Source organism: Carassius carassius, chromosome 43 (assembly GCF_963082965.1).
Source record: "Carassius carassius chromosome 43, fCarCar2.1, whole genome shotgun sequence".
NCBI classification, from domain to species: domain Eukaryota; kingdom Metazoa; phylum Chordata; class Actinopteri; order Cypriniformes; family Cyprinidae; genus Carassius; species Carassius carassius.
The window spans coordinates 15,158,730-15,186,352 of record NC_081797.1 but is presented as its reverse complement, the minus strand read 5'-3'; the positions used below and the strand labels follow the sequence as shown (position 1 = coordinate 15,186,352).

At 38.7% G+C, this 27,623-nt stretch overlaps 2 long non-coding RNA genes across 2 annotated transcripts; one reads left to right on the top strand and one right to left on the bottom strand.

The window, feature by feature from the left end:
- Positions 1–352: 352 nt before the first annotated feature.
- Positions 353–10,193, bottom strand: LOC132125288 (uncharacterized). The gene is made up of 3 exons (XR_009426894.1): positions 10,019–10,193; positions 8,094–8,290; positions 353–1,114 (listed from the first exon to the last, which is right to left on the bottom strand). It is a non-coding gene; the product is annotated as an uncharacterized LOC132125288 (long non-coding RNA).
- Positions 10,194–13,161: 2,968 nt separating this feature from the next.
- Positions 13,162–27,321, top strand: LOC132125387 (uncharacterized). Its single transcript, XR_009426902.1, has 3 exons — positions 13,162–13,631; positions 13,791–13,980; positions 26,264–27,321. It is a non-coding gene; the product is annotated as an uncharacterized LOC132125387 (long non-coding RNA).
- The last annotated feature ends 302 nt before the right edge of the window (positions 27,322–27,623 follow it).

Here is a 27,623-nt window from a genome sequence, read left to right as displayed (position 1 = left end):
AGAGAGAGAGAGTATTCTCATTTAATATGTGACAAATCATTATCAAAACTGGCAGAAAGCTTGTCACCCACATTGCTTAGCTAATAATTATTATCTATAAATATTATGTCACTTCCATAAGTGAAGCTCATAATCAAGACAAACACAGGACTAAAAGCTTTTCCTGTACAGTACGCCGCCTATGAAGGGGGCAATTCTGAAATGATGGATCTGCATCTGGAATAATTTTCTTCATAGTCAGTTTTCCTGGCCTTTGAATCCGGCACATAGCAGATATACATCACAGCTTTAAACAGCCATCATATCTGCGAAGATAAATGCTTGCAATCTGAACTGTGAGGTGGGGCTTTCCCTCTTTCCCTTTTACACAAACATATACATTAAACCCACAAGGCAGACGCGCGCTCGCGCAAACATCCACATCCTCCCACACGTGCCGACACGCGCACACATTTTAATGAGTTCATTAGCCCAGTGCATCCTCCGAGTGGGTCATATCTTGATGAATTGTGTGTGGCGCCTTGCTCCGGGGTAGGATTCATCGCTCAAGTGGCATGAGGAGAGATAGAGCAACCAAATCTGGATGGAGCTAAGAAAAATAAAGAGGGGGATGAGGAAAAAAGGGGCAAGGTGTTTGGACCACCAGAGATTTTCCTCCCACATGAGCGCGGCATCAACAGAGACATTAAGAATCTAATGTGCTATTATTCTCCATTGCACCCCTAAGCTTTAAACATCTGTCCTGTGGGTGGCTGCGGTAATAGGCATGGGCTTTAGGACCTGTTTCCGAGACTAGACACTGGCCCTCATGAGGGCCCTTGACACGCCGGCGACTTAATCTGCAACTCCTTCCACAAAATTGACATTGTCTAGAGAGTAAAGCAATCACCCAAACCGGTATTACAGAGCATTTATGTTTGAGCTAGGCTTCCAAACAGCAAATCTTGACCTTTTCGAGACACCCCGTCTCCAAACTCCTTTTCCTGGCCGAGTATTTCCAAACTTCCTTGAAGAATTATGTTTGTCATTGGACTTGACTCTCCTCGAGGTGGGCTGTGGGTTTAAATTCAGACCGAGCAATCTGTTTCACCTAATACCGTCGTGGATTTGGGACCTGAGAGAAAGAAACAGAGGATGAAAAGTGGTAAAAGGCAAGAGAGGGGGATACATTTCTACACTTGAATGATGGAAGGAGATCTTTGGACAGATTTGGTTAAGCAGAGAGTAATTTAGGTATTTGGGCCTGAGGTCCCGTGTATTATGACATGTGTTCGCTGTCATACAAACAGACTGAAGTGACAAAGACGGACATCAAACAGAAAAGATTGCAGACAGTTGTAATAAAAAAAAAAAACATTTCCCATGTCAATATGTTACACCACACCAAATATTAAGACTGTTGCGTTGATTTTTTTTGTAGAACGCAAAAGGGGAACATTTTAAGAATCTTCATGAAGGCCTTTTTTTGAAGGGGGGGTGGTGTGGGGGGGCATAACAAAGGACTATTAAAGTGGTTTTGAAAACATAATTTCTAGAAAAAAGACTCAATTCAATTAAAAATGTCATGTGGTGCAACCGGCAAATGAAAACGTGTTTTCCTTACACCCTAAATGCATGAGTGTACACGTCCTAATAATTATTTTCACAAATATTTCCAAATGTATTTTCTAAGGTAAAGTTTTTTTTTCTTATGAGGTGAATTATTAATTCATAAATACCTTTACATATTTGTAAAGTCATACCACATGACATTTACATTGAATAATTATACGTTAAAATTTAATTAATAAAAAATACACAAATGATTATGATATAAATGCAATTAAGAATATTTAAATTAGTTATTCATATAACCCATTACATATTTGGGGAGTCGCACCACATGACATTTTGTAACTTGACATGTAAGTTGACTTTTAAAAGACTTTATGACCTTGACGCACAGTCATGAGGGTATGCATATTTCATCATGACTTTGATTTGCTGAACAAATTAATAAGCATTGAAGCAGGATTAATAATAATAATAAAATAATAAGCTTTTTCTTCACTATATCATCCTGATATTTTTTTTTACTTCATGCCCCTCAAAAAATCTAAATTAATTTTAGAAATTAAAAACGTCTCGGGTTACTTGACTGTAACCCTGTTCCCTGAAAAAGCAGGAATGAGATGCTGCTCTCAATAGCGCTAATGAGAACATTCTTTGTTCGACCGGTTGTGAAGCATTTGTGTCAAACACGCCAAGAATTGGCTTAAATAACCTCGGCAGGTGACGTCACTGATAACGTGCACCTGCAGGTTATAAATAGACGTGAAACGGAACATCCTCAGGTTACCCCTTTGTCTGAAGAGACGTCCGGACGCATTGACAGTGCGGCATTGAGGCGCAGCATTGAGGCGCAGCATCTCGTTACCGCTTTTTCAGGGAACAGGGTTACAGTCAAGTAACCCGAGACGTTCCCTATCAAAAGCTACTCTCGATGCTGCGCTCAATAGCGCTAATGGGAATGAGAATACCAACGCCGCCACACTGTAAGTGTCTGGACCCCCAAGGTTGTTTAGTGTGTGCGCACAAACATCGAAGAGGTCTCAGACATGTGGACTCAAGGGCATGCGAGCCCGGAGAAGCATCGACATCCAAACTATAGAATCTGACAAATGTGTGCGGAAAGGACCAACCTGCCGCATCACACACTTGCTGCAAGGGCGCACCTCTTGCTCAAGTCATTGAAGATGCAACCCAACTGGTTAAATGGGCACTAACTCCTAGAGGCGAAGGTTGACCACATGCCTCATAGGCTAGGGCAATAGCAACCCTTACCCAATGTGAAACTGTTTGCCTGGTGGCAGCCGCACCCCTGACTGCGGCCCCCACGGCATATGAAAAGCTGCTCTGACTTACGCTACTGGCTAGTGCGGGGAAGTAAATCTGAAGAGCACATACTGGACACAGTAAGTGAAGTCTTTTCTGCTCCGCTGTTGTAAATGGCGGAGGACAGAAGTCTTTGGAAATGAGTAGGATGGACATCCAAACTATAGAACCTGACAAATGTGCGCGGAGAGGACCAACCTGCTGCATCACACACTTGAGCAGGAGCATCCCTCACCCAATGTGAAACTGTTTGCCTGGAGGCAGACGCCAACCTCCCCCAGTTGCGGCCCCCATGGCATATGAAAAGCTGCTCTGACTTATGCCACTGGCTAGTGCGGTGGACGTAAGTCTGAAGAGCACGTACTGGATACAGTAAGGAACATTCGGAAGATAATTAGGGTGAGGATGCAAAATAGCTTTGACTCGCCTAGGGGCAAAATCGGAACAGGATGGCAGGACTGACAAAGCCTGTAAATCCCGAATTCTCCTTAGAGAGGTAATGGCCATAAGAAAAACCATCTTTAGAGTCAGAAGCCTGGCAGGCGCTGATTCTAATGGTTCGAAAGGGGTGCCAGCCAGCCCCTCGAGCACTATGGCTAAATCCCTTGAAGGGGCCATAGCTCTAGTGGGTGCCTCAACCTCTGAGCCCCATGAATGAAGCGGGCGACTAGAGGGCGCTTCCCCACAAAAACCCAGTCAATCAAACCATGGCAAGCCAAACTAGCGGACATGTAAGTTCTGAGAGTACTAAGGCATGTGCCTGAGGACAATTTCTCTTGCAGGAACTCCAGTACTGAAACAATTTGGCAGTGAGCTGGGTCCGCATGGTGTGTCATGCACCAGCCCTCAAAAACACTCCATATGAGGGCATAAGTTCGTCTAGTGGAGGGAGTCCTAGCACTTAGAATAGTCTCTATTACTGTGGCTGGAAGGCCAGTATCTCTAGTTGGTCCCCCTCAGGGGCCAGACGTGAAAGTTCCAGAGCTCAGGCCGTGGATGAAGTACTGTCCCCTGTGCCTGAGAGAAGATCTCTCCTAACTGGAATCGCTCATGGTGAGCCATCGAGGAGGGATATTAGATCTGAGAACCAAACTCCGGTCGGCCAACGGGGCGCTATCAGTAAGAGGCGAGACCCCTGTCAACGGACCTTGGCCAGGACTCCCGGGAGCAGAGCAATCAGAGGAAAGGCATAAAGACGCAGTCTGGGCCACGCATGGGCCATAGCGTCCAGACCCAGGGGAGCTGGATGAGTCAGAGAGATGTAGAGGGGACATTGTGCCATCTCCTGTGAAGCACAGAGGTCCACTTCTTACTTAAAATCTTTTCCAGATTTGACTGACTACTTAGGGGTGGAGTTTCCATTTCCGTGTTTCACAGCTTGTCTTGACAGCAAGTATGCTCCCACATTCATATGCCCAGGAATGTAAATCGCCCTGAGGGACAGGAACTTGTCCTGTGCCCAAAGCAGAACCTGGTGCGCTAACTCGTTTGAGCAGCGCAACTGCAGTCCGCCCTGGCGATTTATGTAAGAGACTACAGATGTGTTGTCCACCCGCACTAGGGCATGGTAGCCTCTCGACTGCTGGAGGAAGTATTTCAGGGCCAGAAATACAGTCTTCATTTCGGGGCAATTGATGTGCCAATTCGAGAAGATGACCTCTCCAGATCCCTTGGGCTGGATAGCCAACTAAGGCCGCTCCCCCGCCCATGAGGGAAGCGTCTGTCATTAGCATCTTGCGATGACAACACGGACCTAAAATGGGACCCAAAGTCAGAAACCGGTGCTGAACCACATAGATAGGGTACGAAGTCCCTGGCGCGTAAACCTTATTTGCCACTGGGGATTGGCCCTTGGATGAAATCCCCTGGCTCTGAGCCACAACTGAAACGATCTCATGTGCAGGAGGCCCAAAGGTATCACCGTGGATGCAGCTGCCATGAGACCTGACAGTGACTTTCTGGCCTAGCTTGATGTTCTTTAGGGTGTTTAGAATGGATTTGACGCATGCAGGAGACAGCTGTGCCTGCATTGTGATCGAATCACATACCACACCCAAATACGTTGTCCTCTGAGCCGGAGAGAGAACGCTTTTCTTGGCATTGAGTCTCAACCCCAGAGATTCGATATGAGCTAGGATGACATATTGATGTCGAAGCGCAAGCTCTTGAGACTGGATCAGATTCAGCCAGTCGTTTATATACATTTTAAATGTGGATGCCCTGGAGTCGTAGAGGAGCCAGAGCTGCATCCATGAATTTCGTGTAAGTGCGGGATAACAAAGCTAGGCCGAATGGAAGAACCTGATACTGGTAAGCTTTGCCCCCGAAAGCGAACCTCAGGAACCTCCTGAGTTGTGGCAATATTTCAAAATGAAAATACACGTCCATTAGATCTATGATTGGACGCAGCCCCCCATCTTTCTTGGGAATCAAGAAATACCGACTGTAATAGCCTGACTCTCTGTCTGGCAGGGGAACACATTCTATGGCCCCTTTGACCAGCAAAGTCTGTGATTCCTGTGTCAACAGATATGCACGTGCCGGTTTCACAGAGGTGGAGACCACGCTGTTGAAACGCAGAAGACGATTTGCAAACTGTATCCTGTAGCCCTTCACTACAGTTCTTTCGACTCATGGGGAGATATTTGGCAGTAGCTTCCACGCTGCCAGCTTCTCCAAAAGGAGCACTAATTGTGACACTTTGTTTGTTGTGGGGGGGGGGGGTGTTAGATGTCTGGTGTCCTGAAACGTGGCAGGAAGCAACAGAGCATGTATCATTTCACTGGAGACCACTGCCCCCCGAAACACCGGTGGTGGCGTAGGTTGTTCAGTGATCCCCAGGAAGGAGCCTTACACTTCTGATGGAATTTTCCAAGGCCCTCCCTGAGGGGACACACCCTTTGTCCTGGGAACAGCTTAAGGCCCTTGATTTGGTCATGATGACCGTACTTTAGTCCAGCTCCATCTGCGGCTGCCAAGTGTTGCAAGTTGTTCCCCAGTCTTATGAGGGGGCGCACAACTCGCCACACTCTCTCTTTGAACCTCCTACCCCAGAGGAACTGGATCGGGTCGGGACTGTTTATTTATTTTTTTAACAGCCCCGACACTTGAGCACAGTGAGTGAGAAACATATTAAAAGTCTCCTCCTGGCACTCAGATTTTTTAGATCAGCCTGATACGCCTGCAGAACCCATGGTGTGCAGGGCAGCACTAGTCTGACCCACAGCATGAAATGCGTTCCATCCAAGTGTAGATGTTTCTACAGTACGTTTGGCAGGAACAATTTCTGTCTTTTCGTATATTATATATATATATATATATATATATATATATATATATTTGTTATTCATCATCATCATTTCATAATTTATATTTTTATTTAAATGATGTTGCTCCAATAGGGGAGAGATAGCAGCTAGCGTCTCTCTTACCTATGAAATCATAATGTACAAAATCAAATTTTAAGGCTTTAATCTGGTCACTGCACGAGTCACTACCTAGTAACTCCTCATGTCCTTATAATCGCGAGAGGAGCACTAGGAGAGAGCACTCTCAATGTCCATTTCAACAGGAGCTAGAGCTACAGCAACCTCTCAGTCTGCCCAATCCGAAGAAGTGCCTGGGCAGGCTTCGGAGGTGGGCGCGAGAACCGTTCGATCTTCCAGATCGGAGCACAATCTTAAGGCGGGCGTACACGGTGCGAATTCGGATGGTCGGAAGATCATATGTTCACGCACACGGCACGAGTGAGTTTATCTGAAAATCGTACGGACGAGACGATATACGACACGATTTTACAACCTGCGAATTCCAGAAGCAATCGCACGAAGTTGATAGACGCGTTCGACTTGAAGCACCGCTGCACGCACAGAAGAATCACTGTATGACATTAAAGTACCGCGAGAGCGATAAGAGAGCACACATATCCAATGCATTCGAATCGCTCTCGCGGTACTTTGATGTCATACAGGTGATCATTCTGTGCAGCGCTGCTTCAAGTCGAACGCGCCTAATATAACTGCTCTCCCTCTCTCATAACTGCATATAAAATATTCATACGAGCCGTGACTGTTTCCTACACGTAACTTACAGGTTATTTTTCAGCGATAGGAAACCGCGACGTTTGGTCACCCTGTGTGTGTGTGTTCTTGTATATGGTTTATAAATATCTGAAATAGGTATTACAATGTAAACATGGTTTGTGAGGACAATTCCAGTGCCCCTCGTAAACCAAATGGCCACATTTGCCGTGGCGCTGCCGTCTTCTTTCTTCTTCTGTGGTTTTCCTAGTTCGTAATTGGTCAACTTCAGATAAATCAACAAATCGGCTCGTTCAACCGCGCACACGTCACGAATTCAAACCGATAGCTCACGAACTTTTTAGACATGTAAAATGATCGGGAGGTCGGGAAGTGCTCCACTCTGCTCGGCTCATAATTCATCGCAAATTATACGAGCCGCGACCATACGAGCATACGCGATTTCCACACGATTGAAAAAAATCGCATGCGAACTCATACGACAGCAAAAATCGCACCGTGTACGCCCGCCTTTAATGAGCAGGAAGCAGCTCGTTCCTCGTGAGAGCAAAGAGCCTAGCGCGGATAGGAAGTGAACCGCGGTGCTTACAACTGCCACTCTAGAACGCGAAAGCAGCCTTTTTTTTTCTTTTCTTTTTTCCAAACAATAAACATGCGATTTCTCTTCAGAGATCAGCGATGGAGAGTGAGGCACGCATCTCTTATAGAATCAGCAAGAATAGTTAGAACTTTCTTTTCCCTTTTTTTCTTTAACTCAACATACTTTCTTTTAAACTAATACTTTCATCAGCGTGACACACACACGAACACACACAATGCGGTCTCTGAAGACAAAGAAACCTGAGGATGTTTCCGTTTCACGTCTATTTATAACCTGCAGGAGTGCAGGTGCACGGTATCAGTGACGTCACTTGCCGATGTTATTTAAGCCAATTCTTGGCGTGTTTGACACACATGCTTCACAACCGGTCGAATAAAGAATGTTCTCATTAGCGCTATTGAGCGCAGCATCGAGAGTAGCTTTTGATAGGGAGCATGCTTATCATAGAAAAGGTGTATCTAAGTCATTGTGTGCAGGAATTGCAATTTAATGTTTGTTATATATTTATAAAAATGAATAGATCTGACAAATAAAACAAGTTTCATGTCATTGACCCCATGCAGGTTTTCCCAATTGACCTGCGATAGTTTATTATTAACAGTCTTGTGCCATAATGAGATCCTGTCTGGCTTCATCGTTGAGCTTTGTAGTGTCATTGTCACTTACGTCCCCGTGTTTGAATGCTTCATCACATGCCGTGTGAGCAGACAGAGTGACCACCGGGGATTTGAGGCGGCCGAGCAGAGCAGACATTCATATTTATAAGTCAGGCAATCTGTGTGATAAAGGGGGAAGGACATTAACAGCATCAAACGATGCAATTTTCACCAAACAGTCTTAAAGGGATAAATGTGCTGCTTTCATTCTCACTTAACCTTTGATCTGCTGTATGTTGCTCAAACACTTACAGTAGCAGCTCAAAGTGGACATTAATTTCCTCTGATTTGTTTCATTTAATAGCCGACTGGCATCATTCTTGAGACTTATGGAAAATGCTGTAAATAGCATTAAGTGAATTAAGAACTTGCCATTGATTTCTGTTATATGTCTCCAATAATGTCATAGATATATATTTTTAGAGTCGTGGACTGTAGTACTGCACTGTTAGAATAGACCTGTATTCTGTAGTGCTAGTTAAGTTTGAAATACTTTGTATTCTAAGCAAGTATGATTTTTGACAAAAATGAAAAATGAGTTTTTTTTTTCTTCAAAAATGTCAGGAAGAAAAAGGCCAGAAAAAGTAGTTTTGTATCATTTTTTATTATTTCTTTGAAAATAAAAGTATAATATTTAACAAAAATGCTCATTAATATATATATTAACCAATATGCAGAAAGACCCTGTCGACTGTCTTTGTGGAATATCATGTGGTGCAGCTTGCGGAATATGTAATGATTTTCATGAATCAATAATTGATGATAAGGTGTAAGAAAATCATTAAATTTCATTAAATTAAATAAAATAAAAAGTTTAAACCAAAATGAATACATTTCTAATAACCTGGCATGTGTGTTTCAAACAAGATTTTTTCCTTTTCTTCATCATTGACCCTCTTACCAATAGTCACCATCCACTATCATTGTACGGAAAAGAGCCTGGACATTTTTCTAAACTTCTCATTTTGTGTTAGGCAAAATAAAATAGTTTGGATCGACGTAAGAGTGAGCAAATGATGACAGAAAGCCCAATTTCACCCTCAACAATGAGAACTGGATAGTTTAAAAGGGATTCTTTTCACACTTTTTTTTCTGAGACACAAGTGGAATAAAATTTGCAATAGATAGTTAATTGCCTCAAAACTGGCACCAGAGAATGAAAAATTCATGAAATCGGTGTTGCTATTAACAAAAAGAGGGAGACCGAGAAATCTGAAACTATGGTTTCTCACCATTAATTGAATTCAATTCAGTCTGAGGACAGATAAATCTGGCTTAAAGGCACCATATTCCCTCCAGGACCTAATTAAATATACAGTCTTTAAAACACAAAAATAATCATTTGATTCATAAAATATTAATGAGATGATGGAAGGCGTGCACTTCCAGACTGCAACGTAGCAAGCACTCACAATACATACGCAACGCAACACACCACAAACAACTCCTTGTGTGTGTAATCCAAATAAGTGTTGTTTTCTGCTCAGAGAGCATCTGTTAGCGAAGGAAAAACAGTTGCAACCCTCTGCTCCTCTTTTGTTTTTCACAAAAACAACACATCCTCTTTCCGTTCAGTCGTGGAGAGAAAAAACGAGTCTATCTAAATAGTTAACAGATGGCTAAATCTGGTGTCTTTGAGCAGTGTTTCCCAGCAATTAAAAGTTTCTGCCTGTTATTCTGCTCCCAGAGTGCAGATTGCAAACAATGCAAGAGGTCAAATATCTGGAAGGGAAATGAGGGACTGGAGCAACCGCATGCCGGTCTCATCTGGCGCTGCGCAGGACGAGCATTCACCTGAACGTCCGTAATCACCCAGCACCTATGTGAATAATTAGTACAATAATTACCAGCTTTAAAACAAGGCTGAACGCTGCCCTCTCGTACGACGCCATCAAGGAAAACAGGTGTTGCCGATGCCTGGAAGGGACAGAGATTAAAGATTATTTCACTATCTGGTCTCTCCTTCAGGCTAAAGCGATCTCCCCCAATCTCTCTCTCTGTCGAGCACGGAGAGGGGGCCAAGCGGGGGCTCATTTTCCTCCAGCGTGGCAGTTTTGGGAATGGAGAGTTTGACAGAGAGTGAATATTGTTTAATCTGGGAGAGTGATACGTCCTTGAGATTCCTGGATGCTCGGTGTCCACATAACCTAGAGCCAGGTGGAGGTTGTCTGTTACTAATGAGGAGTTTGCACTGTGGAGAAACAGAAAGAAGTGTTATTAAACAAAACTACATTATACAGAGAAAAAATGTGACGGTGCCATGTTGCTGGGCTGTTGCTGAGGTTATTTGTTGCTTGCTGCAAAATTTTGCTATGGTGTTGAGTTGTTCCCAGGATCTTTGTAGTTGATAAGGTGTCCTGAGTGTTTAAACATGTTGACATGTTGCTGTGCAGTTGTTATGATGTTCTGTACAGTTGCTAGGGTATTGCTCTGTAGTTGCTAGGATGTTGTGAGTTGCTGGCTAGGTGTATTTGGTTGATAAGGTTTTTTGAGTGTTTTAGCATGCAGTTATTAAGATGTAGTAGATAGTAGCTACTGTAGTTATGCTGGGTGGATGGTTTGGTGTTTTGGTGGTTGCCAGGGTGTTTTATCATGTTGCTATGCAGTCCCAGGTTAAAAAAGTTAACTTCCATAATGTACTTAAAGTGCTCTATTTTTGCGCACTAATTTTATACTAAATATACTAGAAATGATTGTTTAGTACTCCGTCAGATAAACTTAAGATCATCTAAGTGTACTCAACTGTGCTATTTTGGCAAACTACATTTTTAACATACTGTATCTGCATTAAAAAAAAAAAAAAAAAAAAAAAAAAAAAAAATAATATATATATATATATATATATATATATATATGTATGTATTGTATGTGTATGAAAGATGTGTTCAAGTGTACTACTTTTTAAATACAGAAATAGCATAAGCGCATTTTTGTTCATGCTCATGGTGTCCCAAAACATGTATGTTGTATGTTGCTTTGCAATTATTTAGACGTACTAGATGGTCACTAAAGTCATGTTGGGTGTTGGTATGGTGTTTGGGGTGGTTACTAGGATGTTACCATGGTGTTTCTAAGATATTGTGAGTTGTTGCCAGGGTCTGTGCAGTTGTTAAGGTGTTCTTTTTGTTTAATAATGTTGCTATGCAGTTGTCAGAATGTTCTAGATGGTTGCTAAAACTATTTTAATAAAATAAAAATAATGGCCAGGGTGTTGCTATGTGGTTGCTAGGATGTTGTGAGTGGTTGATAAGGTCTTCTTTGTGTTGCTAGGTGGTTGCAAGGGTGTTTTCGATTACTTCCATGGTGTTGCTATGTGGTATCTAGGATGTTGTGAGTCATTGGCAAGGCATTGAAATGTAGTTGTTAAGGTGTTCTTATTGTTTAATAATGTTGCTATGCAGTTGTCAGAATGTTCTAGATGGTTGCTAAAACTATTTTAATAAAATAAAAATAATGGCCAGTGTGTTGCTATGTGGTTGCTAGGTTGTTGTGAGTGGTTGATAAGGTCTTCTTTGTGTTGCTAGGTGGTTGCAAGGGTGTTTTCGGTTACTTCCATGGTGTTGCTATGTGGTATCTAGGATGTTGTGAGTCATTGCCAAGGCATTGAAATGTAGTTGTTAAGGTGTTCTTATTGTTTAATAATGTTGCTATGCAGTTATTAGGTTGTTTTGTGTTTGCAAAGGTGCTGTGAATGGTTGCTAAGCATTTTGAATAATGCAGTGTTTTCAGAATGCTGTTTTTCAGTTGTTAGGGTAACATTCTAAATTATAAGTTATATTTTAATAGTTAGAGTGTAAGATCAATACTTGTAAAAAAGAGGTTTGTTGAAACCTTTAAAGGGATAGTTACCTGTAAAATAAACATTCTGTTGTCATTTACAAAATACATTTTGAATTAATTGGAATTGACACTTCCATTGCAGTGCTTCGCTCACCCACATGCAGTAATTGTGCCGCTCTCGTAATGTGCTTTGATGCTGTCCTCTCAACAACTTAAGCAATGAAGCCAGGCAGCCCAAGGGTGTTTGTTCTTGTAGGAATTACTTAAAGACTTGTCAAGATGCCACCGTCACATGGCTTATTTTCTGTTTGTTCTTCTCACTTGTGTGTTTTTGAAATTACTACAACAGGTGCGACAGATTTGCACAACAGCAGTCTAGGATGTTTGATTGCAGACAATAAGAAGAGAGTTGTTTTGTTCCTAATGAAAGCCATTTGGTAACAGTATCGCATACCAGTGCACAATATCTCAATCAATATCTGTCATAAATTAATGAAAAAAGAAATGAATGAATTAATAAATAATTAAAATATGTAAAAATAAATGAAATATTTATATATGAGATTAATTGTGATTAATTCATTAAATTGAACAGTAGATCTTGTAATTCATTATATTTGTTTATTCAATTTAATTACAAGATATGGTGTTTAATTATCTAACAATAAATCTCATACATAAATATTTGCTGACAAACACCCCAAAATATCCTGTCATATAGAATTTAAATGTGCACATTTAATAGCATTATTATTTTTATTATTTACAATTATAGCAAAATAAACTGATGAAAGTTTAATCAAATTAATTACATTATATGCTGCTTAATTAATCAAATTGCTTACATATATATCATGTAATCAATGTCATTTAGGGGGTAATCACATCAGGAAAGCCAACATTTATTTCAATAAAAAAAATTACATGATATGCTTCTTTATTAATCAAATTGCTCACAGTTAATATAATATATTCAATATTTGCTGAACATCATGGAAGTTTCTTGTAAAATTTTTAAGTGATTTATTTATTTTTATAATCAGTCACACACACAATGTCTTAAACTGACATCCCTAGCATTTAGGAACTATTATAAATTGTCAGTTGTCATGCTAACATATTAAAATAATGGTTTTCCATCTAAATATTTTGGGTAAAATTGAATATCTTCACTGTGAGCTTATTTCGCTGGTCTTGTGGTGTTCTATGGCTCTCACTCTAGGAGCTCAAGGCAGCCGAGACATTCTTTGTCATTATTATTTGATTCCATTCATCATCCCGGCCCACAACAAAGAACACTGCTATGTACAATTTAAATAAAGTTTAGTGTGACACTCGCACTGACAAGCTGAAGTATCCATTCAAGAAGCAGCAGAATATGTGCATGTCTATGCAAAATAAAGATGAATGCTGGGGGAAACAGACAGTGGGTGATTAAGGTGCACAAGTTTGTGGCCGATCTGTCATGCTATCCCTATTGTCTTATGATACCTTATCATTAGTTTCCCTGACAATGATTTAGCAGTCATTGTCGGGGAAGTATTCCCCCTCATTGCCTTGCACTGTGTTTAAACGTAACCTTCTTTCAGGAACAGCTGCCATTCGTCACTTTTGACCTGTCAAGCAAGACAAAATTGGACACTTCCAACCGTGGCCTTTTGTCCTGACACGGGCAGGCAGGTATGCAGAATCAGGATGGAGGACGGAACCGTATGCATCCATAACATTTAACCACCACGGAATGATTACTGCCTCTAATTTCTTTGGGGACAATGGGACTTTGGTCCCACTGCCAAGTCGTTTTTATTAGTTTGTGTCTCTCTTTCTGCTTTATTGCAGGTCGTGGCCTCGTGACTGTTAAATAAGAACCAGGGGCAGGTCAGCGTGCAGGCCAAGGAACGGTTGAAAGCGAGCCCCCTGGTCCCTCTCTCTGGCAGCCAACAGCTGATGCAGAAAGTCACCATCCATCTCTCGCAGGATGTTAATGATGCAGCTTTTGGGAGGAGAGGAACTAAGACCTACTTTGCAGGTAAATCTCTGTTGATTCGTGTCTGCTGTTTAAAGTGTACGCCAGCGAAATGCGATAGGAAATGGGCCTGTGGAATCCCTTGAAGACATGGAAGGTGTGTTTGATGTCCTTGTAGTCTCGGTTTAGGCCTTTGGTTGTGTTCTTCTAGCTATGCTTGGTGCTACCATATCATGGCTCTTTCCAACACAATTTCATGGCAATTTTTTCTTTTCTTTTTTTGTGAACTTACAGATCATATTGTGTCCTTATAGACGCGATGCAGTAAAGGTAATTTTACAAAGTTTATCCTTTGTCAAAACAATACCTGTGCACATGCATCTGCGAAAACTACTAAAAAGCTGTATAATGCATGCCAGGCCAGTTGTTGGCGATGTCACTTTGTAAAGAAACTTGTGCATGCCTATAGACTGAACACATAATATGCATTCACATTACATTACCAATGTAATGGCAATTTGAACATATTTTACGAGGTGGCTAATTCATTTAAATTTGTACGACCTCACTTGTACAAATTCATCCTATTTTTACAAAAAAAATGTTGTATGTTACAAGGAGGCAAATTCATATGAATTTGTACGAAGGAACACCCTTAGCCCCGACCCTAAACCTACCCCTCACAGAAACCGTACCAGTTGGGTCGTACAAATTTGTTTGAATTGGCCAACTTGTAAAATACGTACGAATTCGTCAAGAAATAGCGTTGAACATAAAATTCGTGCTTCAAGATGATAAAAGTATCATTTTGAAAAACTTGTACTTTGAAACTTATTTTCAACAGTTTACGTTTTCATGCTCCAAAAATGCTGAACAGCCAAAACGTATTAAAAAAAATTCTGGTCTTAGCTGAAAATGATGCTGTGTAAACAGCAGCGACAATAATTTGTCTGTCTAGACACGACATGGCTATAAGACACAACAAAATTAATTAATAAGTGACAGCTTATCCAAAGAGCTTGTGGGCAGAGTCTCTCTGTACAAGTACATATTCCATAAATTTTAAAGCATTTTTAACTTATTAAAAGTACATACTGAGTGACTCATACATTCTTTGACTTGGAATACACCTGTTCGCATTAAGTTCACAATTTTAATGTTCATGTGTTTTGTGTTTAATTTATTTTTATTATCTGCTTTCAGAATGGTTATAAAGCTCATGCAAAATGATATTCAAACTCACATTAGACACGTTTAAGTTTAAATGAAGCTCATAATCAGTACCCGAGATCATAATTGTTATCGTTTTTTGTTGTTCCAGCCATGACGTTGCAGAAATAGAAACTCTAAAACAAAAATAATAACAATGTTAAAGTAAAAAATATGCTGTTGCTTTCGCGTATCGCCATCGTAGCTGGTTGGAACAAATATTCTGGACATATTTTAATCCACATGAATTTGTGTGATCCCATTCATATGTTTTTGTACAATCTGTCTGCACCCTGATGGATAGATTCATGTTTACTTTTTTCCAAAAAGTGTATGTTCTCGTACAAATAACAGTGTATGAATTCATGCGAAATTGCTTGTTCTTAAAAAAGTTGCATTTTCTTAAGAGACTGGTTTGTCCTTTCTGCTTCTTGAACTTTTCTGAATGGTTTGGACTTGATTGGCGCCCCTTGGTAATTCTTTGGAGCTGTTTGCCAAATGCTGATTTCATCTGGCCTTCGTCCATCTGCAAACAGTAGTTTGGGCAGGTGTGAAACTGGCCCTTGGAAACGCCAAGATCTAATTCATTAGACTTCTGTGACATTTTCAGACTGAACATGTGTTGCCAGGAAGTGAAGCACATGTTGTCCACAGGAAAGATGTAAATAATTATCTGCTCACAACAGGTTTTCTTTCCCACTGGGTGTTCTTCCAAATTTGGCCAGAAACTTGGAATAAATAAAATTATACTAATGATCTACACACTTGAATGAAGGACTTGGGCAAGCTTCTATCAAAATTACAATAATATGCCCTATGTTTTCATTTGTAGATTGATCATTTGAGGCTAAAAAATGTGGTTGTACAAACTGATATGACGCACATCATCTCTGGATATTTCAGAATTACAATGAACCAAATGTTTCCAACAAGCAGAATTTAGCTGCAAACACTTTGCTTTTGCCTAGGAAATACATACAAAGCATGAGAATTAATTTAGATGCACAAAATATTTTGTACTCTGTAGAAAAAGAAAACCTTGCAGCCCTAGAAATGAAAAATTAAATATAATTAAATATGTCGGCGAGGTTTGTGGAATCCAGACAAACAAACATACAAATAAATACATACATGGATTCAATTACATATATAATAAATAAAAAAAATTATAATAAAAACAATATTTGGTAAATTATGGAATTTAATTGCACATTTTTTGTTGTATTACTTTTTCAAAATTAATTATTAGTGGAATTTTAATAAAATTCATTACATGACATTCCGATTAATATAATTACTTATAAATAAAATAACAAAACTAAATAAAATAAAACTGATTAAAAACACATCAGAGACACCAATTTAGCAATTGAGCAATATACAAAAAACATACAAAATTAATATTAATGAGTTAATCTAAATTTGTAAAATCTCGTTTAGCCATATAGAGTAATTGTAGCATCACACTGTAGCATCTACACAAAGCAACATTAGGCAAACATTCTCTGCATAAAATATCATCATATCACATAAATATATCAGTTACAGGATCACGTTTAAAGGATAATTGTCTCGTACCTGGATTGTGACGATCAGTAACAGCAGCATAAATCTCCAGCATTCACAATGAACTATGATTAATCAGTCTTAAATCTGACACGTAGTGATCACAGTCTTTATTCTGTTGCTGAGGGCTGGTTCAACTACAGCAAACGTCAGTTTTAAATCTTGCTTGAGCAAAGTTGTCGCAGCAGAGATGTAATATGTTTGCCTTTCGATTCAATTAGCTTACAAAAGACCTTGAAGCGATGCAATCAATTATGGGATGATGTTCTTTTACCTTGCAGAACTGCTGCCTTCAAGTCACGTAGGAATGATCACATTTGTGTGCACTCGGATGTCACAAAATCATCACTGACAGCATACATTTCTAAGAATAATGGTGGTGAAATAGTTTTGATCATAATTTGTTGACGGTAAAGTGCATTTTGTGTATTGTATGGATTTTTGTGTAAAAAATGTTAAACACCTATCGCACATCAGCACATCAGCTCCGTGTAGCTGTTTTTATTTAATTTTTTCTCTAGAATCTTTATCTTACTATCACTCTCTGTTTTTTAAAGTGGTAAAATATAACTTTATTCACACCATATTTCTGATATTATCGATCAATCTTATCAGATTAACTTTGATCGTTCACTTTTATTTTATATCCGTGAGTGCAGTACACCTGCAAAGCGTTAGCACTCGTTAGCTTGTCATTAGCGTTTTCATTCGAACCTATCGCTGTTTTCTTTTCTCCTCTCCCTCGCTCCAGTTTTTCACAAGTTCATCAAACAACCGCAGTAAGAATATTTCATCAAGCACGGTGAGTAATGGCTTCTCCTATCATTGTTTCTTGCACCTCTTGCCACATGTACAGTTTATCTATCTCTGTCGCAGATGAGGAATTCACATGTGATAAATGCAGGGAAATAGTTAGGCTGACAGAGAAGATTTCAGAATTAGAGACACGCATCCAAACTTTAATTGAGGATAGTAAGAATGTTAGGGCTCTAGATACGGCTTTGGATGTGTCTAGCTCAGGGATTCCTGTACATTGTTCGGTTCCGGAAACAGAGCCCCAGCAGCAGGGCAACTGGGTGACGGTGAGGCAGCGTAGTCGTGGGTCAAAACACCGCTCTTCTGTTCCGATCAAAACATTAAACAGGTTCTCCCCACTCAGTGATGCACCCACTGAGAAACCTGATGAAAGTGCTCTAGTTATTGGTGATTCTATTGTACGGAACGTGAATATAGAGACACCAGCCACCATAGTCAAATGTTTACCGGGAGCCAGAGCGCCTGACATCTTGGCAAATTTAAAAGTGCTGGCTAATGCTAAACGTAAATACAGTAAGATTGTTATTCATGCCGGCGCTAATGATGTTCGACTTCGCCAGACGGAGATCACTAAAAATAACATTAAAGAGGTGTGTGAACTTGCAAGTACGATGTCAGACAGTGTAATATGCTCTGGTCCCCTCCCTGCTTACCGTGGTGATGAGATGCATAGCAGATTGTCATCACTCAATGGCTGGATGTCTAAGTGGTGCCCACAGATTAACATAGGTTTCATAGACAATTGGACGAGCTTTTGGGGCAGACCTGACCTGTTTAAAAGAGATGGTCTTCATCCCTCCTGGGGTGGCGCCACTCTTCCCTCTAGAAATATGGCAAATAATCTTCGTGTTTATACTTGACTAACTGGGGCCCAGGTCAGGAAGCAGACAGACTGGCTAAACCGACCGTCTGCTAGCTGCCTCACGTCACAGAGGTCAGTTAATTCTCAGCACATAGAGACTCTTTCACCTAGATATCACACTATAGAGACTGTGTCTGTTCCCCGAACTAGAAAATACAAAAAACGTCCAAACCAAGTTAAGATTAACAATTTAATTGAGGTTCAACAAATAAAAAACAGAAGCAATATGGATAAACAAATAATAAAGCTTGGCTTATTGAATATCAGATCCCTTTCTACGAAAACACTTTTTGTAAATAATATGATCATTGATCATAATATAGATGTACTCTGTTTGACAGAAACCTGGCTAAAACCTGATGATTACATTATTTTAAATGAGTCCACCCCCCAAGTTTACCGTTATAAACATGAGCCACGTCTAAAAGGCAAAGGTGGAGGTGTTGCTTCAATTTATAACAACGTTTTCAGGATTTCTCAGAGGGCAGGCTACAAGTATAACTCGTTTGAAGTAATGGTACTTCATATAACATTATCCAAAGAAACAAATGTTAATGATAAATCCCCTGTTATGTTTGTACTGGCTACTGTATACAGGCCACCAGGGCACCATACAGACTTTATTAAAGAGTTTGGTGATTTTACATCCGAGTTAGTTCTGGCTGCAGATAAAGTTTTAATAGTTGGTGATTTTAATATCCATGTTGATAATGAAAACGATGCATTGGGATCAGCATTTATAGACATTCTGAACTCTATTGGTGTTAGACAACACGTTTCAGGACCTACTCATTGTCGAAATCATACTCTAGATTTAATACTGTCACATGGAATTGATGTTGATGGTGTTGAAATTATTCAGCCAAGTGATGATATCTCAGATCATTATTTAGTTCTTTGCAAAATTCATATAGCCAAAATTGTAAATTCTACTTCTTGTTACAAGTATGGAAGAACCATCACTTCTAACACAAAAGACTGCTTTTTAAGTTATCTTCCTGATGTATCCAAATTCCTTAGCATATCCAAAACCTCAGAACAACTTGATGATGTAACAGAAACTATGGACTCTCTCTTTTCTAGCACTTTAAATAAAGTTGCTCCTTTACGCTTAAGGAAGGTTAAGGAAAACAGTTTGACACCATGGTATAATGAGCATACTCGCACCCTAAAGAGAGCAGCCCGAAAAATGGAGCGCAGCTGGAGGAAAACAAAACTAGAGGTATTTCGTATTGCTTGGCGGGAAAGTAACATATCCTACAGAAAAGCATTAAAAACTGCTAGATCCGATTACTTTTCTTCTCTTTTAGAAGAAAACAAACATAACCCCAGGTATTTATTCAATACAGTGGCTAAATTAACGAAAAAAAAGCCTCAACAAGTGTTGACATTTCCCAACACCACAGCAGTAATGACTTTATGAACTACTTTACTTCTAAAATCGATACTATTAGAGATAAAATTGCAACCATTCAGCCGTCAGCTACAGTATCACATCAGACAGTGCACTATAGACCCCCTGAGGAACAGTTCCACTCATTCTCAAGCCACGTTTCTAGCATTTGTAAAACTGCATTTTTCCATCTCAAAATATATATCTAAATTACGGCCTATGCTCTCAATGTCAAATGCAGAAATGTTAATCCATGCATTTATGACCTCAAGGTTAGATTATTATAATGCTTTATCGGGTGGTTGTTCTGCACGCTAGGTAAACTAACTACAGCTAGTCCAAAATGCAGCAGCAAGAGTTCTTACTAGAACCAGGAAGTATGACCATATAAGCCCGGTCCTGTCAACACTGCACTGGCTCCCTATCAAGCATCGCATAGATTTTAAAATATTGCTTATTACTTATAAAGCCCTGAATGGTTTAGCACCTCAGTATTTGAATGAGCTCCTTTTACATTATAATCCTCTACGTCCGCTACGTTCTCAAAACTCAGGCAATTTGATAATACCTAGAATATCAAAATCAACTGCAGGCGGCAGATCCTTTTCCTATTTGGCGCCCAAACTCTGGAATAACCTACCTAACATTGTTCGGGAGGCAGACACACTCTTGCAGTTTAAATCTAGATTAAAGACCCATCTCTTTAACCTGGCATACACATAACATACTAATATGCTTTTATTTTCCAAATCCGTTAAAGGATTTTTAGGCTGCATTAATTAGGTAAACCGGAACCGGCAACACTTCCCATAACACCCTATGTACTTGATACATCATTAGAAGAATGGCATCTACGCTAATATTTGTCTGTTTCTCTCTTGTTCCGAGGTCAACGTGGCCACCAGATCCAGTCTGTGTCCAGATCAGAGGGTCACTGCAGTCACCCGGATCCAGTACGTATCCAGACCAGATGCTGGATCAGCACCTAGAAAGGACCTCTATATCCCTGAAAGACAGTGGAGACCAGGACAACTAGAGCCCCAGATACAGATCCCCTGTAAAGACCTTGTCTCAGAGGAGCACCAGGACAAGACCACAGGAAACAGATGATTCTTCTGCACAATCTGACTTTGCTGCAGCCTTGAATTGAACTACTGGTTTCGTCTGGTCAGAGGAGAACTGGCCCCCCAACTGAGCCTGGTTTCTCCCAAGGTTTTTTTCTCCATTCTGTCACCGATGGAGTTTCGGTTCCTTGCCGCTGTCACCTCTGGCTTGCTTAGTTGGGGACACTTCATCTACAGCGATATCGTTGACTTGATTGCAAATAAATGCACAGACACTATTTAACTGAACAGAGATGACATGACTGAATCCAATGATGAACTGCCTTTAACTATCATTTTTGCATTATTAACACTGTTTTCCTAATGAATGTTGTTCAGTTGCTTTGACGCAATGTATTTTGTTTAAAGCACTATATAAATAAAGGTGACATTGACATTGACATTGACATCCTTTGCACCTCATTAGGTTAAACTAGTGCTAGCCCAGCTAACAAGCTAACAAATGTTTTTACAATGTTATCTCGAAGTTACAAACAAATCTTCTTCCAGTAATGTTAAAAGAATGTACATTTGGAGTTGTCTGGTCTTGAATAATGTTCTCAAAAGTTTGGCACAAAAATGTTAGTTATACATCGTTAATGAAACATTTTGTTTTCAGATAAATTTTAATTGGATGTTCAGCTAACGGTTGTTAAAATATATCATGTGATTCAGAACGTTCAGAGAACATTCAAAAGTAACATTCCCTTATTTGCAAAATTCTAAAATGTAACATTCCCTTAAAGGGATAGTTCAAACAAAATAAAAACTGTCATGAATTACTTACTGATATTGTTCCAAACCCGTGAGACCTTCGTTCATCTTCGGAACATGTGAGTCCACGTGACATCAGTGGTTCAACAGTAATGAAACTACAAGACACTCTTAGTTCATTGTCTATATTCTGGTTTAAATAAGTTAGGCTTGGCAAAACTTTGCAAGTCATCCTCTCTTTCAAAATCTTTAGACATGTTTACGTAGAAGTTTTATGCACATTGTATGTCTTCCTCTGCTTGTAAACAAGGCACCACACATGCTGTTCTACGTCAAAACGCCGGCTCCTGCATCAGCAGCATCACATGCATTGTAATACTGTCGTGAACGCTCATCGGAGACTGACACGGAAGAAAATAAATGAAATGTTGTTGTTTTTTGTTGTTGTTGTTTGTGCACAAAGGGTATTCTCATAGCTTCATAACATTAAGGTTGAAACCCTGATGTCAAATGGAGTATTTTAACGATGTCCTTGCTATCTTTCTAGGCGTAGTACATGACAGATGTGTTGCTGTCTGTACAGGGTTAGACAGCTCTTGGATTTCATAAACAATATCTTAATTTGTGTTGCAAAGATGAACACAGGTTTGGAACGAAATGAGGGTGAGTAATTAATGACAATATGTTAATTTTTGGGTGAACTATCCCTTTAACGTCTGCATAACAAACTACAAAAGTAGTGGTACTGAATGTTCAGAGAAACATAACATTAATGGGAGCAAACTGTTCTTAAGAATATATTTTTGTTAGCTGAGAAGCCTCCAATTCATTACAACAAAATCACTTAATCATATAATAATCACTTTTTACTTTCCAAATTACTAGCACATAAAAGCTTTCTAAGGAACTTGAAATACACTGAAACAAAGTAGCAGCATACTTTTGTTATTGCTAATGTTAATAACGTAGCTTGCTAAATCACATGCTATACTAACATCTAGTAAATTTCTATAACTTCACATAATGCTAAAAAAAAAAAATCACAATTCTAAAATATTCACATTAAAAAAATGCTAGAAACTCCTTTAAAGCAAACCACAGTTTGTCAGCTGTATTCACACATGTCACTTTCTGAGCCACCAACCCAGAGCCACGGAAACAAACAAAAACCCATCATGACAAGCAGGATATGGACATATTACACCTCCCCTAACATTTACTTATAGAGCCTGTGTCCACTAATGGTCTCCTCTTTGCCACCATGTGTTCTATCATTTGATCTCATTTGGCTAACAATAAAAGAGCCAATTAAAGCATAGCCACATTACTTTGTTAATAAAGCAGACAGATTGACTCAAGGGAACATTTCATTGGCAGTTAATTATGCACAGTGGTAGTCTCGAACCCACTGAGCCAATGTGTAGCAATAAAAGCCGTTATACTGCTGCCAATTCCCACTCACAGCTGCATTCAGCTCTAAAACCAATGGATAGTGGCTTGCTGAAGCCGGGCAGACACTCTCTGAAGAGAAATAGAGAGATTTGCAATTCCACTGCTACCTCTGAGAGTTGGGGTTTTTTTAATGAACAATGGAACAATGACGTCACTCTTTCAACAGAAAGGTCAACTTTAGGTCGCTGTTGGTTTGCCAAATGCTGTGGTTCTTGGAGTTGAGCAAAAAACGAAAGGCAGCAAGAGAATTAGCGTTTTGCTGTACCTCTAAAGAATGGCTTCAGCACTTGCCTACAACAAATCTAACAAAGACGCCCCATTGTCTCAGAGTCAGTTTAAAGCTATCAAGCATGAATCGATGAAACTTAAGCCTGTCACTGCGTTGGATGGCTTGACCTTGAGTGATAAACTTGCGTGTCTATCAGCACAGGCTGTATCCTCATATATAGCAGTGTGTGAACAAGGACTCGGTGTGGCAGACTGACATTTTGTCAATACTGTATTGGCATTCCACTTAACCCTGGAGACAGAAGGATTATGATGTTGTTTCAGAGTGGTAAATGGGTTGTTTGAGCTGTTATTTTCCTGGAAGGTTTACTCACGCAGGATCAGTCAGTTATTTATGTCCCTGTGTGTGCTGCGCAAATGTAATTGTTAACTGTTTTGGCGCTTTCGTGATCCTAAACACCTAATTTTTTTCCACACATGAATGTTGATGAATAATAATTGTAACTTTATGCCTGAAGAACACAGTTTCAAATTATTATTGGTGGTTCTAAATTTGAAATGTTTTAACATTAAAGCAAATAAACCATGAGAATTAATAAAAATAATTCTGTCAATAAAAACATTATATAGCCCAGGCTTTCATCCGTTACACAACATTGAACATTAATAGCAGTGCCAGTGTTCAGAGGTTTCAGATCATTTCAAATAATATTTTTAAGCATAGCTTTTCCTGACAGCTTATAATTCTTTATAATTAGTCATCAATGCAATAAAAATGATGCTTATTGATATTACTCTACATTTCAATATTTATATTCTTAAAAAGGCACATTTTGCAATAATTGTAGGATATTCATGAATAAATATAAAATATGTATGTAATGATATAAAATATAAAACATGCTTGTATAAAATATTTTCTTGAAACTAGTATTCCTAATGAATATAATATAGTTTAATAATTCTAAATATTTAAATTATTTTATAATACTATTTAAATGTTATTTTATCAGCATACTATTATTATTATTATTTCAAATTGTTTGACATTTAAAATATTATTTAATATTTTAACAATATGTTATATGTAAATGTAATTAAATTAGTCACTATTTTTTCTTGAAAAGATTTAATCAAATGCCTTGCAAACCATGGTTATTGCCCAATATATTCATATTCACAGCAAGGTACAAACAGGCACATTTTGCAACCACTGTAGGATATTTATTATTAATAATAATACAAATATTTCATATAATATTATATACTCGAAGTACTTAATTATGAACTACTATTATGTTATGATATTATTATTAATAATATTAGTAATTAAAAACTATGACTATTTAAAATGCATTTTAAGTATTTTAGAATCATATTTAAATATTATTTAATCAAAATCCTATTTAGTCTTATTTAAACTGTATTTAAAATATTATTTAATATTCACACAATATATAATAATATGTGAATTATTATTTAATACTAATATTAGCTTTGTTGTTTAAAACTATTTACTGTTTACACATTTTCTTTTAAAGATTTGATGGAATTCCTTGTAATGCATGTTTATTAAGCAAATAAAATTAGCTGTATTTATTCAGATCAACATTAATACCTTGAACTGTGCTACTGTCCTAAAAAAAAAAAAACAGTCAGTCCAGCCAAAACCAAATCACTCCAGTTGTCTAGTTATGAAGATCAGTTACATCTTCATGTCATACTGCATGGCCTTCCAGCTGTTTGTGATAAATGATGCTTGAAAAGCACTTAGATCAGTCAGCGTTAAAAATCTGGCTGCGAGCTCGCTGGTACAACTTCATTTCCAAGGGTTAATATGACATGCCCTCTCCAAAACAATGAGAGTTTAAGCACATGTTCCTGTCTCTCCAGAACCTTGGCTCTTTGATGAAGTGATGGATGGGGTGGGTGAATGCAGATATGTTATACAGACACATACATCTTGACGTGATTACTTTTGTGGCCCCATAATTCAGCGAGAGCATGTCATCTACTTAGATCTTCCCATGATACTGCTTTCTAGCAAACCATTCAAAGACAATGGACAGGCCGGTGTCGCTGCTCATGAAATCCATTACCTGTTTAAAATTTATAAAAAATGATTTACTACCCTCATGTTGTTCCAGTGGGAGATTAAAATTTAATAACAAATTAAATTTAAGCCTTTTCCTAAGTCTAATGACTTCAGAAGAGTTGGAAAATAGCACACGTATAGACCAGTTTTATGGCCCATTTAAATCATTTCAGAAAAAATTGCAAAGATGAAAGGTAATTGTGATCTTTTAATTCATAATTATGAATTTATTTCTCGCAATTGCACATTTATAACTCATAATTGAGACTTTTTCTCAGAAGTACAAGTCAACAATTTCTCAGTTAATGGTTTATGAGTTTACGAGTTTACATCTCACAATTCGAACTTTGTTTCTCTCATTTACTGTATATCTCTCAAATCTTACTTAGTTTTTCGTAATTCTTTTTCTCAAAACTTGTAGACTTTTTTTTCAGAATTGCGAGAAAATGTCATGAGATATAAATGTAAAGTTGCAAGAAAGAAAAAAATATTAGCCCATGGTGGAAACAAGCCATGGGTTGAAAATAAGGGATAGACATACAAATTGTATGTAGTACAAAAAAGCTCCAAGTTGTGAATATTCAAAGATCTAGGATCTTTATACAGTGCATGCCTAGTTTTCATTTGTGTTAAATTCAATATGGCGTCTAACTTGATTAAGGCCTATACGAGTTTGGATTGTCATGAGGGTGAGTAAATAGTTAAATTTTTGTGTGAACTATTTCTTTATACTTAAAAAAAACAATGAATGCATGGTTTTTGTGAGTAAACACATAGAAGCTCCTAAAAATAATGTAAATAAAAGCTAAATGTGTGCAAGTCAACCGAGTGCAGTTAATATGCAACTTTTTTGGTTGTACGGTTTGTTCCATCCATCTTTCAGTCAAATTTTCTTTTTTTTCTCCCAGATCATCCGTGCCTAAAGCTGGGGGAATAGTGTCTGGAGAAAGTCTATCCTCCACAAAACCAGGAGAAATATTGTCTTTTAACAGCCACATGAAAGGAGAGATGCTGTGAGCCACTTCAACACGACAGAATAGCCTGCAGGGATTTAAACCGACTGAGAAGCGTCTCGGGCAGATGCTGTCACGTACACCGTGCAAACTCACCGTTTATGTGGGAATTATAAGCAAATAGTTATTATTTTCATGAAATGGAGCATTCCCATTTTAACTAGGGCTAGAAATGTTAAAATATTGAAAAATCTATTAAACATTAAATGTGGAATACTTGCTACATCTGTCTCCAGCTAATTGAGATGCTACCAAGAATGTTAGGACTCAGGAGAATAATTTGTCGGTGCAAAAACATGGAATGGACCAATTTATTGCTCGCTGCAGGCTGCGGAGTTCCAACAGGCTTTGATCAACCTTTTTAGGTCAGTATCACTTGAAATACAGAGAGGTCTCAGTAACCACAGAGAAAATATTTCATCTTTCTCCTCTTTTTTTTCTTTTAAAGAATGAAAGAGGGAAGTATTTTTGTAGTCGTCTGGTTGGTTGTGAGGGAGATGCTAAATTCTTTATGGCACAAGAAAACCAGGATAGCGAGGTAGTTACTGCAGATTCGCTGGTGTTGTTTATTTGCTGGTAATCAGTTAAACATTTATGATAGCGAATGCAATTATAAGTTTAGCTGCAACACCATCAGATTCTGTCCCCTTCTACAGATCAATGGATCCACGGTTGTCAATAGGCCTTTCCCACAAAGCTCAAACAAAGCTTGTGCTTATATCCTGAGAATTTTAAAGTCAAAGCAAGGAAATATCAAACGGGATGCACTGACAGCTCGCGCGTCCGAGTTGTGATTCTGACAGACAGACAAACCGCTGAGCTGATGGGAACAAACTGAGCTTTTTTTCTTGTTTTTTTTCCAAATCTTGTTCGTAGGGGCTTTGTTCATTTCCCTATGTATTTATATTCATATTTATATTTAATTTTGCTTTCCATTTGCCATGTCAAGCCCTTAAAATAACTTCAATTTATGATGAATCAATATTATGAGGGTAATATTCCAATGAGGATCTGTCAAAGAGGACTTTGTTGGTATGTTCAAAAGAGTGAAAATAAAAAATGTAATTCAGAACAATTGAATCAGTAAACTTTTCATCAGCGAGTCCAGAATGAATCTGTAATTTTGAACTAATTGGTTGAATGATTCAATGGTTCGTGCATTTTACATGCTTTGTTTCGGGACGATTTAGAGTTTTGAACTGAATGATTCAATAAATCAGTTATAAAGACTTTTACATACTTTTACAAGACTTTT